Source organism: Maniola jurtina, chromosome 20 (genome assembly GCF_905333055.1).
Source record: "Maniola jurtina chromosome 20, ilManJurt1.1, whole genome shotgun sequence".
Lineage (NCBI taxonomy): Eukaryota > Metazoa > Arthropoda > Insecta > Lepidoptera > Nymphalidae > Maniola > Maniola jurtina.
The window spans coordinates 11,329,706-11,344,873 of NC_060048.1; the positions used below are offsets into that span (position 1 = coordinate 11,329,706).

General features: G+C 36.7%; 1 long non-coding RNA gene across 1 annotated transcript; it reads left to right on the plus strand.

The window, feature by feature from the left end:
- The first annotated feature begins 2,550 nt into the window (after positions 1–2,550).
- LOC123875552 lies at positions 2,551–3,505 on the plus strand. Its single transcript, XR_006798164.1, has 2 exons — positions 2,551–2,723; positions 3,171–3,505. It is a non-coding gene; the product is annotated as an uncharacterized LOC123875552 (long non-coding RNA).
- The last annotated feature ends 11,663 nt before the right edge of the window (positions 3,506–15,168 follow it).

A 15,168-nucleotide genomic window follows, 5' to 3' on the forward strand; every position in this document is an offset into this window, starting at 1 on the left:
ACTTCCTACTTCCATGGTAAGGACGTCGTGATTGAAAAGGTGCCAAATTAACGGTTTTTTTTTATTTCAAGTTGGGCTTGCAGTTGACGACAATCAAGCTGAATAAATAGATAGATATATCAGAAAATTTCATAGAAAGCATTAATTTTAACACCCTAACTAAGTAAAGATTCCGGCTACGAGTATGTGGGGTCAATCAATCAATAACGGTTAAGGGCAATGCATGCCGTGGGAATGAACATGTACTTAGAGTAAGGCTATTAAGTGGAAAGTGCAAGTATGCATACTGCATATACTATAAAAGCGATGAGTGATTGTGAAATGCACAAATATGAATAATTTATTTATATTTTTAGCTTATTTTACTAAAGCCTTCTCCATGAGAGCTAAGATAAGCTCTTCTCACTTCTCTTAATACGCATCCCCTAGAAACCATGGTGGAAAAGCTGCGGCCTACGAGCCTGAAGGCTTGCGTGATGAAACGCTATATGCATGACACGTATGCAAGTCAGATAATTATGTCTCTACTTCAGTTTTCTGAACACGTTTGTTCACTAGTGCTCAATCTACCATATTTCTTTAGTCTGCGTACTACACAAACCTTTTAACCCACCTATTATAACGTTCGAGTTACCTTTGAGACCTATTTGAAAACATTAAAAGGAGTGGTTTTTACGATAACACTTTTAAGTGTTGCTTTACTTTGGTAGAGCTATGAGCAGCAGAGCATAAAATTACATAAGAATACGTAGACTTAATTTAAGTGGTTTAAGTAGGTACAGCGGCTTTATTTCAGCAAGGTGTTTTTCTCCGATTTGATTGAAAAACAATAAAGTTCAAAACTAAAACCCGACTAATTTCTTAATGAATGCTGAAATATAAGAAAATTGTTTTTCTGTTGCTTGGTATTATATGTTATTAACATCTCACTAAATATAAGTATGTACGTATATTATATTTATTTACGAACTCAGACTTTCTTCTCTTTCATTTAACACCCCACTCGATACGATAGCAAATAAACTTTTTTTGTATATAACCATAATATTAGTTTTGTTATATTATGTAATTTATAAAATATAGCCTATGTCACCCACATTATTAGATGGTACTACCTGTTATTAGGCATGGTATGATTATAATTTAGTATGGATTTATTCTTAAATTATAACAATACCTAATCAATTAATCGATGTCTTACATAACAGGCAATCATGGATGCATCTAAGATCAATTATTCAGGCAATTTAAATACTTTGAAGTAGGTATTCACTTGATGAAGGTTAAGACACACCGTTGTATAGGTATTTGTAATGACTTGACCATGATTGCAACCAAAGGTGACCTAATAGATACCTACCAGCATCGTCACGTGGCGTGCGGTGTGGGAAATATCGCGAGGAAATCTGCATGACTTCAGACAATGCATTATTATTTTCTAGTGTCCTCCCGACTGAATTTCGGCCACCGGCAGCGGCTATTTATTATATAGCCTATATATATATATCTATTACAGCCAACTGCGCGGGAGTTTGGTATTATAATACGGTCGTCATTTTTAAAAATTTTGCCCTAGTCATAAAAATGAAGTGCATATAACAAAAGTGAAACATTAGGGCTGTGTCACACCATATATTATTTTGTCACTTTTTGAAATAATGTGAATTATATTACTCTATCCACAGAGAGAAGTTGGATTGTTACGTAATCCCACATAAATGACAAAGACAAAAAAGTCAGTGAGCATGGCCAACCAATGACAAACTGCTTATAATTGCCATAGTACTCTATCCCCAGAAACAAATTAGTACCTTAGTATATAAAAAATTAGGGGCGTGTAGTAAGAGAAAACCCAGTACCTAACTAATTTTGGCTCGACCCGGGAATCGAACCCAGGACCTCGTCATCCGCAGTTCGACAATCTAACCACTTGATCCAACCAGGTAGTTACCTAGTTGAAATTATTTTCTCTAAGTACTACTATCAATAACATTAAAACTCCAGAGAAGCAAAGCCACTGACCTCTACTAAGTAATAAAAATACGCTGGACTTGCTATTGCCGACCTGTTTTTGAAGCTATTTGATTTTCGCCATTATAACTTGAACAGCATAATTTTAAAATGTTGCTACGTATAATTTTGCTAACGTTGTAGGTAGGCATTGAATAGGTTTTACAAAACCTATTTTTAGAACATTTTTAAGTACCAGGAAATAGTTCTTTACGTGTGAAACTTTTGTTTAGTACGCGGAAATGGTATAACGTGTGGGTGGCATTGCATTGTGTTTCGGTAGTAAATAGATTTCAAGGATTCTCAAACTATATCTCGAATTATAAGTAGGTAGGTATGTAACGAAGCGTTACATGTTATATTGTATTTATATTATTATTTTATCTTTTTATTATTAAAAATCATATTTTTAGATATAATTAAGTATATTTTTTAATTGTATGCAATAGTCTATAAAATTAAGTGTTGCAATTACCGAACGCATATTTTAATGGCATCCTGTTTTCTAACGTCAGCCGACTTTTGACGACTGAAGTTAGCCTGTTTGACAGGAGCTCAGACAGGCCCGGCGGACATTAAACGCCGGGCGTGTTGATTTTTTTTGTTGCGTCCATCCGATTGAAGATGGGCGCGACACCTTTTAAAATGCGTTTATTGCTTTTTACAATGTAATTATTCAAATATATATAGTGCTACTATGCTCCCGTTAAAGGGTAAGTTTTGGATGGTACTTAAAACAATGTAAATCGTAGTTATTGCGTTGTCATTTTTCCGCCATGTTTCATACTTAGTAATTTTTCAAATTTCGATTATTTTGTTAGCTTATTGTAATAATCATAACCTTAGTAGTTAATTTTACCCTTTGCATTAACTAATTCGTAGTTTATTCATTAGTAATTTTCACGTAGATTGCATCATCATTTAAAATTCTCAGCCGACCCTCATTTTTATATTTTTTTGTTAACAATTTCGTTCTTTTATTATTTTTGGGCCTTCTGCCATTTATTTAGCCTACTTAATTGTAAACTCCGTTCTGGTTTTCTAACACCGGCAATTCTACCACGTCGAAGTACTTATCTTGTGTTCGACGAGGCCCGGGTTCGATTCCAGAACGGAGATTGATACACCAGATGATAACCCATCTTGGTTATCAATTTCAGGAGCGGAGTTTGGACTTTAAAGCAGAGTTTGGACTTTAAAGCCACGTTTGGACTTTAAAGCATGGTTCGTGCTTAAAACCTTCAGCACGCCCCACCACCACGTCAGCACCGTCGGGATCCCACGGCCAACACCCGCTGACCAAGACTCCACGCCTCACGCCACCTAAGAGGCCATCGACACCAAGGAGAGTACGGTCACATGCCCTAAGGAATTTGCCGAAATCGACCTACACCACGACCCTACAAATTTGTGTGCCACCGACTAGCTAAGCCGCGGTAGTTTCTGTACCATTTTTAAACTTAATTAGTATTATTAAACTTTACCGTGTGCTAAACAATCTTTCATTTTTAATTTTTATTAATTTTTTTAACACCCGGTACAGGTAATAAACGTATTTGAAAAAATTGTTTTGTTTCAAAGAATATCATCAGCATCATCTCAATTACCCCATAAACGGCTCACTACAGAGTACGGCGGGTTTTCTCTGAGAATTAGATTTTGGTCTTAGTCCAGAACGCTGGCCTAGTCTAGATTGGCATAGAGCTCTCCAGGAGTCAGGCATGCTGGTTGAGGTGGCAATTGGGGTGGGGACGCCCCGCCTCATACTCCGATTGCCATGGGGCCTGCGGAATCGAACCCCAGACTCGATGGCTGACGTTTTAACTACTGGACTAACACCGCTTCTAACATCTAGATTCTAGACCGTATATGTACTTACTTAGTAGGTGGGTTAGGTTTCAATTTCGAACCATTTATTCTGAGTCATAATAAGTAGGTATTGAATTACGTTACATATGCATTTGGAAAATATCTCGTTCTACTCTACCACCTGGGTATTTTATTTATTAGAAGCAAAGCCTTGTGTGGAAGCTGAAGGTAGGTAGGTATTGTTGACTAAGTGTTATTTTCTACTTAATCAGATACTTGAAGTTTTAATTTATAAGCTGTGATAACCTAGTGGTTATAATGTCGGCTTCCAATTCGGAGAGTCCGGGTTCGACGCCGAGCACATCTAACTTTTCTTAGAGTTATGTGCATTTTATATTCTATTCTATTCTATTCCTGCATGACTGAGAGTTGTCTATAATGTTCTCAAAGGTGTGTGAATTCTACCAATTCGCACTTGGCATTTGGCTTCGTGCTGTATACTGTAATAATATATGGCCTGAACTCTTTCATTATGAGAGGAGACCTGTGCTCAGTACTTGGTTGGTGATGGGTTGAGATAATGAAGAATCTATTGTAAAACCACGCGGACTAATAGGGATGATGACTACTAGTCAAATCAGCGACTTTTTATCACACGTCAAAACACTCGCTTAGTAAGGGAGCTTGTATGAAATACACAGATGTGACGTCATTAACATTTGACGTAATTTGACGTACTTTTTAAGTTAAATCGATAATTTAAAATGGTTAGCAAACGCAAAACTAACAGCGACGTGGATTTTACAAATTTTGAAAGACTCTCTATTTAATATTTCCTAAGAAATAATTTATTTTTGACATGGTCATCATCCCAATTCGCGTGCATCATTTAGTAGTAGAATAATACAACCTACTGACTTTTCTAATATAGATAGGTACTAGCCAGTTATCCAGTCACCAATCAACACCAGGCCTGCATATTCCATTCATCCGGCACAACTTACCTTGTGTGGAGGCGGCATTATCATTTGCCTGCCTTACTTGCTAACTACCCCGTCTAATATGGCCATAATGTGGCTATAATTGATTTCCGCGTACCTACTAAGTACTGTTAGTTAAACGTGCAGTTAGCACAAGCTTTAAGCTCATTTTTCACTACGGGATATAAATAATATTAGAGTCCCTAAAAATCACCATTCCTGAGGTATCGCGATCCTAAATTTGACCAGAGAAAATTAGAAATTGAACTTGAGACCTTCCACTAATAAGACCACAGCGCTCACCTCTGCGCCAATGAGTTCGTCAATATATGTGCAGGTTTCCTCACGATGTTGGCATAGTGGTGGTAAAGTATTTCACGTTTTCCTGTTTCTCAAAAATATATGTATAACATAATATGAACCCTACATAAGTCCTATAATCTTATCATTTCTACTTAGGTACTCGGCCCTTACACCGAAAGATAAGGCGCTGCCCAGAATTCTTTGCGAAGCTTACCGTTGCATTTCTAGAGGGCAAAGCAATTTAGCTTTTAAAAGCTTCTAAATTAAACTCATATTTGCCTAATGGTTGTAACGACTTTACTTTAGTAAACATGGCGCAATAAAATGTGTGTGGTCAGGGTTTTTTTATGTACTTGTCTAAAGTCTAAACATGTAGGCATCTATAACTACATTAGGCGTGTTTGATAAATCATACAACACAAGATAATTGTGAACCATTATGCACCTACTTACAACAAACTTACAAATGTTAAGGCCATAGATTCTTTTCTTGTCTCTGCTCAAACTTCAGCCCCCTAGCCTAACCTCTGATTGTCGGGTCGCTACGGACTTTGTCGAGCACCTTGTATAACTAGTAAGTAGGTAGGTATAGTATTTTAAAGTTAGTCTCACGTTCGAGTCAAACAGCCAGATAAAGTGCGAGCAATTTTGCAAAAGGAAGTAGCTAAACAAATAGGTAGGTAGGTACCTACTGCGTAAAATCTTATTGAACCTTCACACCTAGGCAATTATTTAAATGTAAGTACCTATATGAGCCTATAATTTATTATATACATAGTACATACAAGATACATACCTATAGACTAATACTATACTAATACAGTCGTGCGATAGCTCACGTATTCAATCAATGAATAACTTTTACCTAGCTAAGTATAAAAATAATAATAATAATATGTGAACTGCGAAATAGCAGGGTTGGCAGTTGGTACCAATTTTCCCCCGACTCAAAAAGAGGGGTATTATAAGTTTGACGTGTGTATCTGTCTGTGGCATCGTAGTTAGTTATCATACATTTTTGATCCTACTGACCTTTAGGTAGTTATACTGAGAGATTTGAAAAGCGCAATTTAAGTTAGGTACCTAGTTATTAAGTAGGTGCAATAAATAATATTTAACTTAAGTAGGTAGGTATTTGGCAATTTGCACATAATTTCTAGCGGTAGCCCTATTTCACAAATGCAAAAACCCGTGCGGTTTCGGAAAACCTCAACATGATTTTACGGTCTAAGTTGATACTAGGTATGTAGGTGTAGTAGGTACACTAAATCTTTCTAGACACTTCAAACGAAACAATATCTCCATCCATTTCAATAAGAATACCAATACAATAAGAGGGGTCTCTCCGTCACTCGCTCTATACAAACGTAGCCGTAACGTAGCGTACCAAAGTCCATGAAATTTTGCAGACATATTCTAGAAACTAATATCTATGCCTGTGGTTTTCCAGATTTCCGTTAAAATATTCGGTTTCAAAGTTACGCGGTCTTGAAAATTCACATGCAAATTTTTGAGCCCCTGTAATTTTAAAACTACATATTTTAAAAAAAATCTAAAACACCACAGGCACAGATATTAGTTTCTAGAATATGTCTGCACAATTTCATGAACTTTGTTTGCTTAATATTCAAATGTAATGGGAACTACGATTGTATGGAGTAAGTGACGGAGAGAGTCCTGTTAACTCACAACATAAATTTTTGCAAATCATGTGCAGGAAAAGTCGTGAGGAAGTCAAAATGAAAAACCAGTGTTTATTCTATTCAAAGGAATAAATTCCTAATCAATAACCGATACTTAATAGGTACTTAATGTAATTTATCACGATTCCGGAAGACCGAAACGATTTATTATTTTTTATTTAAATAAAGTTGATCTCCGACCTAACCGCGACCATGTGCCCGATTCTAATCGGAGTCTTGTTTTATTTATTACTAGAGGATGCCCGCGACTTCGTCCGCGTGGATTTAGGTTTTTAAAGATCCCGTAGGAACTGTTTGATTTTCTGGGACAAAAGTTGCCTATGTCAATAACAGAGACGCAAGCTACCTCGGTACCAAACATACAAATCGGTTAAGCGCACAGAAATCCAAATAATACTATAATACTAAGGCATATCTATGGTTAATTTGTCGTGCAAAATGTCGGGGAAAAAAACCCGAGTAGGGAACCCTCGGTGCGCGATTCTGACTCGCACTTGACCGGTTATTTATACATCATTCGGATACAATAAAAGGCATGTCTCCCTTATTTCCCGACACCTTGCGACGAAAACAAACCGGATGAGAATCGAGAGTAAATTCTTTACGATTCCAAGAAGTAGATGACTCATGCCACCACCACCACGCGTAGGTCTATAAAGAATTACTTTACAGATTTACCGCTAACCAAAAATATACTTTATTTTAAATGCTTTAGGTGCCAAAGTCTTAAAATTATAGTTTTTAAGCCTAGGTAGTGGATGGTTTTATGTAAATCTTCGTTATGAAATTGTTGGGTAAATAAATACGCGTCCAATTAAGAATCTTCTTTTTTTAAGTCGGTAATTAAAAAGTAAAAGTAACTGCCTATTATTGCATATTGTTTATTTATTATACTCACTAGTGATTTATTAATTATTTTTCGGTCTCCCTAATGCATTAAATTATAAATATTTATTGGATTTTAGGTTTTCAAATCCCGTGGGACCTGTTTGATTTTTCGGATTAAAAAGTATGTACCTATAGCCTGTGTCATTCTTCAGGTCTTTGACTATACCCTTCCAAAAAATTACGTCGATCCGTTGCCCCGTTGCGACGTGTTTGATTCAAATTCAAATTCAAATTCAAAATGTTTTTATTCAATTAGACTTTTACAAGTTCTTTCGAATCGTCAAAAGCATCTACCACTTTGACAAGATTGACAAACCAACGAATAAACCAACAAACAAACACATTTCGCATTTGTACCTATGGGTTGTAATTATTTGGTAGGCCTACCATTACAACTCATATTATTAATTTCATTTTGTGCCAATTAAAACAAAAGATTCCGACGAATTGAGAACCTCTTCCTTTTTTTGAAGTCGGTTAAAAACTGTACTGGTATACCTTAGCTAGTACCTACCTATATACGGGTCGAATTTGCCGACACATTAGCACTAATAGGTAAATACCTTGCATTAAAGAAGCGGATATAGAAAACTGAACTGGAAAATATTAGAGAGATTATCAAACAATTATTAACAAAACAATCTTGATTCGCTGAACAGGTAGGACCGTGTTTTGTGCGTGCGTGATTTTATGTTTGCAGTACGTAGATTGACGAATAACTGTCAGGAATAACTACGATAATTTTAATACAATTAAGTAGGTAAGTTATGCAGTAGGACATATTTTGTTATGTGAATGTAATAAATAAGACACTGCTCCTACCAAGTTCGTTAGTTCACCAGAATACCTTCAGTAAAATAATAATAATTCAGTAATTCCTATTTCTTATCCGCGCATGATGCATCTATACATTGAGCCTAATCCGCGATTCTTCTAAATATATCAAGACCTATCACCCCTATCACCTAAAAACAGGTCTAAATATTGCTTTGTATGCATTTAAACTCAGCTGTAAGAGAAGTTCTACTATAATAATTATGCGAAGGATTCGTCTGGAAGTACTTGTGCGTGTGATGACTGGCGACATGCTGAAAACTAGCGCTGAAAATATGATACTACAATTTATTATTTGCTTATCTAGAAGGACGAAGTCATTAGTAGATAGTATGATGCACTTATTTAGCTACATGTTTTCGAAAGAGCCTCCATAGGTCAACGGTTGAGGAGCGGACTGAATTCCGAAAAGTCGGTGGTTTAAAACCCACCCGTTGCACTGCACTATTGTCGTACCCACTCCTGGCACAAGCTTTACGCTTAATTGGAGGGGAAAGGGGAGTATTAGTCATGATTAGCATGGCTAATATTCTTTAAAAAGAAAAAAAAGTATATTATTTAGGGCGTTGCCGGCTGCAGCCACTTCCATTAGATTTGTTTCTATGTAAATGATATTTCGGTGGGAGCTCCGCTAAATAAATTAGCACGTTTTTACCTTCCAAGCGAGCAACCGCAGAGTTTCACGAGCAAAGGTCACTTTGTTTAAACACAACTTGTTTGTCCAACACCCAGAGACTAATTGAAATGGTAGAGAAGCTATTGGAAACATTTTGAAGCTATAATCCGTTTAATACTTATAGATGTCATCGCTAGGTACAACGGTGAAACCACGGTGAAACAGACAAATATGTACATACCAGCTAATGCCCGCGACTTCTGAAGCATCTTCAGAAAACGTAGATCTTACAATGCAAAACTGCATTAGTGTTTAGTGCATAATTTTCTGTTTCAGCGGATTAAAATTAATTAAGATTATGGATTTTTGTATATCATGGACTTCCGCAAAGTAACGCCTGCTTCTATACTACATGGAAACTATTTCATCCAACTTTCATGTTTTAGAACCTCCGACTCCTGTATCTACTTAAAAAAGGAGGAGGTTCTCAATTCGTCGGAATCTTTTTTTGCATTACGTATCCGTCCTGGGTATCAACTCCCGATAATAAGCAACTTCGCCTACTATAAGAAGGTACCTATGGGAATATACCTACTTATTGTCTTGAATGACTAAAAATCCACACTTGAGAAAGGCTACATCTATAGCATAATTTTACACCTACACAAATCTATACCGAAAACTAGCCAGTCTCCAGTCTACTACAGACAGACAGTCTACAGACTAATCAAAGTCAAAGTCAGTAAGTTACTGAAGTTAGTCATTTTGTCCTATCTATCACTAAGGCGAGTCGATATATCTCTGTCCAATGCTTTTTGCACATTTACTTAGTTCTTTTTGTAAAATAAGCTTTTGTGAAGTTATTTTTAGTGATTTTAATGGTCCACATTGAAATTAGGTACCAGTCAATACGCCCTGAACGTACAGTGCATCCTGCTAGTTAACAAATCAGGATTACAACCTCAAAGGATCAGGATCACAGGATTAGGATTACAGGAGCAGGGTATCAATCTATGTATGCTTATAATGGAAATCAGTCATGATGGTTTAAACGTTAAAACCAGGGATTGACAATTGACAATTGAGCCGAAAGTTCAGCTCAACTAATATATGGTTATTGGTCAGATCTGATCAGAGATGAAAAGATCCGTAGAGGAACTATAGTTCGCGACAAGTCGACATGGCCATCAGGATGGGGAGACGCCCCGCACATCCGCACAGCACTCGCGCTATCCCTCACCTGACATTTCAATTAATCATTAAGTACTAACTATACTTACTTAGATCTACTCATGTGATACCTAGTTAGCTGAAGTGTCAATTGACCGGGTCAACATGACATGGGACATAACTCCATAATTAGGAACACCCATTCATGGACGTAATACCAATCACCAACCCTCAAACTCAACCCATCAACTCATCGCTGAATCACTACTGAGCATAGCATAGCATTTAATTTCTTCGGAAATAATAGTGAATTCAAGAATATTTGCCATTTTCAATAATATGAAACTCCTAACATGGACAAATATTATGTTTACCAGCGTTTTAAAAATAGACAAATTTTTTTCGACAAGGCTACATCAATTATTCTTATAAACACGTGGTAGAGTCGGCAAAATATTTTTTTAATGACAATCTATCCTAATCTACTAGGAAAAAGTTAATAATTATTGTTATAAAGACATATATTTTTAACGCTTTTAATAATTAAAAGGTATTTAGGTAAGTAGGTGAGTGGGCAGCGTACGGGAAGATTTGATAATCGAGATATTTTAGTTCTTGAAGAACCATAATATTATTACATAATAGTCTAGTTTCAGGCATGTTGCCTGACAATATTTTATCCACGATATTTAGCTACGTAGGTACCTATGTATTTATTAGTATAGAGGTAAGTTGCATTAATCAGCAGCAATGGGTGAGTTCCATAAGGACCTCTTCAAATAAATGTTGTACACCAAAAAAATGTTGTTTATTATTTTGCTGACGCCCCAAGTCGTGTAGACACAGACTCACCTTGAGAGCAGTGTTTTCATCCTCGGAGTGATTAATGTTCGTACATCGAGGCACAAGGAACCAGCAGCGCCGACGTTTATCTGTACTCACGATATTCGTTAAAATAATCTTACACACAGGTAGTTAAAAATATTGGATTAGTAAAAAAGTAGTAAAAAAGGCAAAAGAAGGGATATTCATATTTATTTCTGCGATGTCACTTCAATGATGTAAAAAGCTCGAATATCTGGGACATATAATGCGTAACTCAAATATGACCTGCTGCAGCTCATAATGCAAGGGAAAATAAAGGGCAGGCGTAGACCTGGCCGTAGACGAACATCCTGGCTCAAAAACCTTCGCCAGTGGTTTAACATGAGTACAAGGTCACTGTTTAGAGCAGCGGTGAACAAGATCCAGTTAGCCTTAATGATTGCCAACCTCCGATAGGAGATGGCACTAGAAGAAGAAGAAGAAGATGTTACTTCCTAGTACCTACCACAGGGCTAGGTACCTAAGTTTATTTACATTCATTTGCTGCAGCCTAATTTAAAGTACTTAAATAATATCGCAGTAGATATTAATAAGTAGATATAGAATACCCCTTAGAATAATAAATACATATAAGTAAGTATAGTAATATATTAATAATTATCCAAAGCGCTAGAGAAAACAATTCGCACGCGTTTCCACGAAAAGTTTTCACCAGGGGTGCTCCCAGGGGGTCGTACGAACACTTGAGGTTTTCAACCCTCGATATAGACTTATTTTGTTTTGTCACTATATTCATAGCAGCTTGCTTAGCTATATAATAAATAGAGGCACCAATGTAAATCTAGTATGTATTAGAATTAATGACTTTTATTACCTAATGTTGCAGTAATAAATAAAGCGATTAACTATGTAGCAATTATTAACGTACTAAGGTATATCCACTCCGGCAAAGGAGCCTAACGGGTCAAATGATACAAATTACAATTTATAGATAAAACAACGTCATAATACACCTAATAAAAACCAGTACAGTGAATAATGCTCTCTATTCGATTGAATTAATGTCGTTTAAAAGCATTTTTCGAGTTTGTACAACGTAAAATTAAGTTGTATTAGATGGCGTGAGTCAGAGATATTTGCTTACGATTGGTAGTGCCCACTAAAATAAAGGTAGTAGATAGGATAGGTACTAATAATAACCGTTTAGTAGTAGAATTTATGACAGGTAGGAACAAACCTTTAGCAAGAATCTTGAAACCAAATCTTACTATGATTAAAAGACTCGTCCAATTGGCTGGATTATCGCGGATTTTCTAGCAATTCGTGCTGAAGATGAAAGAGGTACGGATCATAGTCCCAGCGGCAAGCAATAAAGCTACCAAATCCTTATTCACCTATTCTCCTAACCCTATGGAGATACCTAATTGACACCATTGTTGTATAGACCAATACCTATCTCAGCTAACCCCTAGTTAGTTTTAGAACAATCATGCAAGAGCTTTCGTCGCTCGCGGCTCTCTCAAAGACCGCAAGCAAAGTACTTATTGCTGTGTTGGCTATTGTTTGCCAACTATTTGAAAATATATCTGCAAGATAGTATTCCATTTGGATCCCGCGCCTACTCTACTAGAGGGTGCCAGGGTACTTTACATGTACTTACCCTGTACGCTACATGAGTTAGAGCCGGCCCTGATGAGCCTATCTGGAGTGTTATTATCACACTTAATAAAATTATAAAGGCGAAAGTTTGTGCGTATGTGTGTGTGTGTGTATGTTTGTTACTCCTTCACGCAAAAACTACTGGACGGATCTGGCTGAAATTTGGAATGGAGATAGGTAATATCTTGGATTAGCACATAGGCTACTTTTTATCCCGGAAAATCAAAGAGTACTCACGGGATATTGAAAAACCTAAATCCATGCGGACGAAGTCGCGGGCATCAGCTAGTAACTTACAATATCTTCGATAATTTTATAGTAAGTATACCTAAATGTTTTACACAGTGAGGCTGGCGGCAAAAGTATATGTACAGGCAAAAGGCTCGGCCGACATTGTCCTTTCAACTTCAAGTGGGTCAAGGCGGAGAGGTCGCCAGCGCGGCGCACCGCCGCCGCCGCCCGACCACTCCATAGCTATTTTATCTACATGAAAAGTAATAATGTAAATGTATCCTAATTAAAGTATTTCAATTTATTATATGTCTACTCAAATTATTGTTAAGTACTTGTTTTTGTGGTTTTGTTTCCCGATATACTCAACTGTCTACAGTTGTACTTAGTATATCTACGGTCTGTCTACAGAAAACAGTTTTTCCGTAACGAGTTTAAGGTAGGTAACTTTTAAGGTGATGTTATCTAGATGGGTAATAGGTACTACTAAATATAAGACGTTAACTGCGGAATTCACTATTAGATATATTTCAATACCTAATAGTGAATTATGGAATTCACTATGACACAAAGGATGGCCTTTGTGACATATTTTTACGAAAACAAATACAAATTGAATATGAATGACTGCACAAACGTCCTTACTTAGTAGGGCTACTTCGGGCCTAGGATTCTCAGATTTGGATATGCTGTGCGTAAAGAGCCATACTTATCGCTCCCCCTGTCAAGACTGTAACCACAGTATCACAATAAATAGAGATTGTGAAACTTGAATTCAAGAATGGGGTCATTTCCGACTCGCGAGACGACTGAAGTGTGTCTTTTGGCGCGAAGTCTATAACATATGCTAATATATTTATGGTTATATTGCCGTATATACCTACTTTGGTATAAAGTGGACCAAGTTGGACCAAGCCGGAAACTGGGACCCACCCCCCATACGAGGGTGGGAGGGAGGGTCCCTCAGTGGGACGCGCGAGGTCCCCTCACTGCGTGTCTGAGGCGCACCAAGAAAGTGCGCCTCCCGACTCGGGGACCCATTACAATTTTACAAATAGTTACAATTTTCTCTAATATTTTTATTTTCCCTGTATCTCTGTAGGTATGTACCTACATTTAAGTACTAAGAACTTTATAATCGTAATCAAAATAAGTACCTACTTCCTTTGTATATCTCATACTCGAAACACTCGAAATACCAGAAAGCGGTTTATTATTAAACGTGTCACTAAAATTAGGGACCTAACCCAAAATTACATTAATTTGAGATTTCTGGCGTTCTATCCACGCATATAAAGGTTTTTGAAAATTTTTGATTTTCTGGGAGAAAAAGTAGTCTGCGTAGGTATTAATTCAGCTATCACCATTCTTTTCAGCCAAATCTGTTTAGTAATGGTATAACAAATTAAGTATTTCTTTTTAGTTTTAATTTAGACTTAAGTTTATTGCATAAAAAAACTTTTAAGTTGATGTCTATTTCAAAATAAATACTTTTATTAATTTAGGTATATTTTAATTGACGAACCCTCTTATCACACACTAGAATCTAGATGATGCCGGCGACTTTACACGGGTTGATTTTTTTTAATTTATAGACTATGTGCTGTATACCCATGTATCTAGTACCCACAAATTCACGGTTTTCGGATTTTTCTCTTTACTTGTGCTATAACAGAATGCTACCTGCCAAACAGGATTATAGATCAACGAGAAGTACTATAGGTTTTGATTCCCTTGATGAGTTTTGATGGACAGACAGACAGACAACGAAGTGATCGTATAAGGGTTCCTTTCTTTTTCTCAAGAGATACGTTCAGTGGGAATAAAAACAGTGTACCTATGGTTAGATCACTTTTGTTCTGCCGGTACTTACCGTAAATTGTCGCTATATAATCTGATAACGGCTTGGTTCACGGAAATAACGCGAAGACTAAGAACTCCACATTATTTGCATTTCTCAACGCTATGAGGAAAATGTGCATAATATAATTGTGCTTCAATTTCATAAACATACCAGCTGAGCATTTATAAAATACTCGTAATTTAATTAGCTACGTGGTCAACTCAGAAATGAGGAGATCCGTAGAACCGTAGGCGTGATAGCCTAGTGAAGGTTGACGATCGCCTCCTATTCGATGCT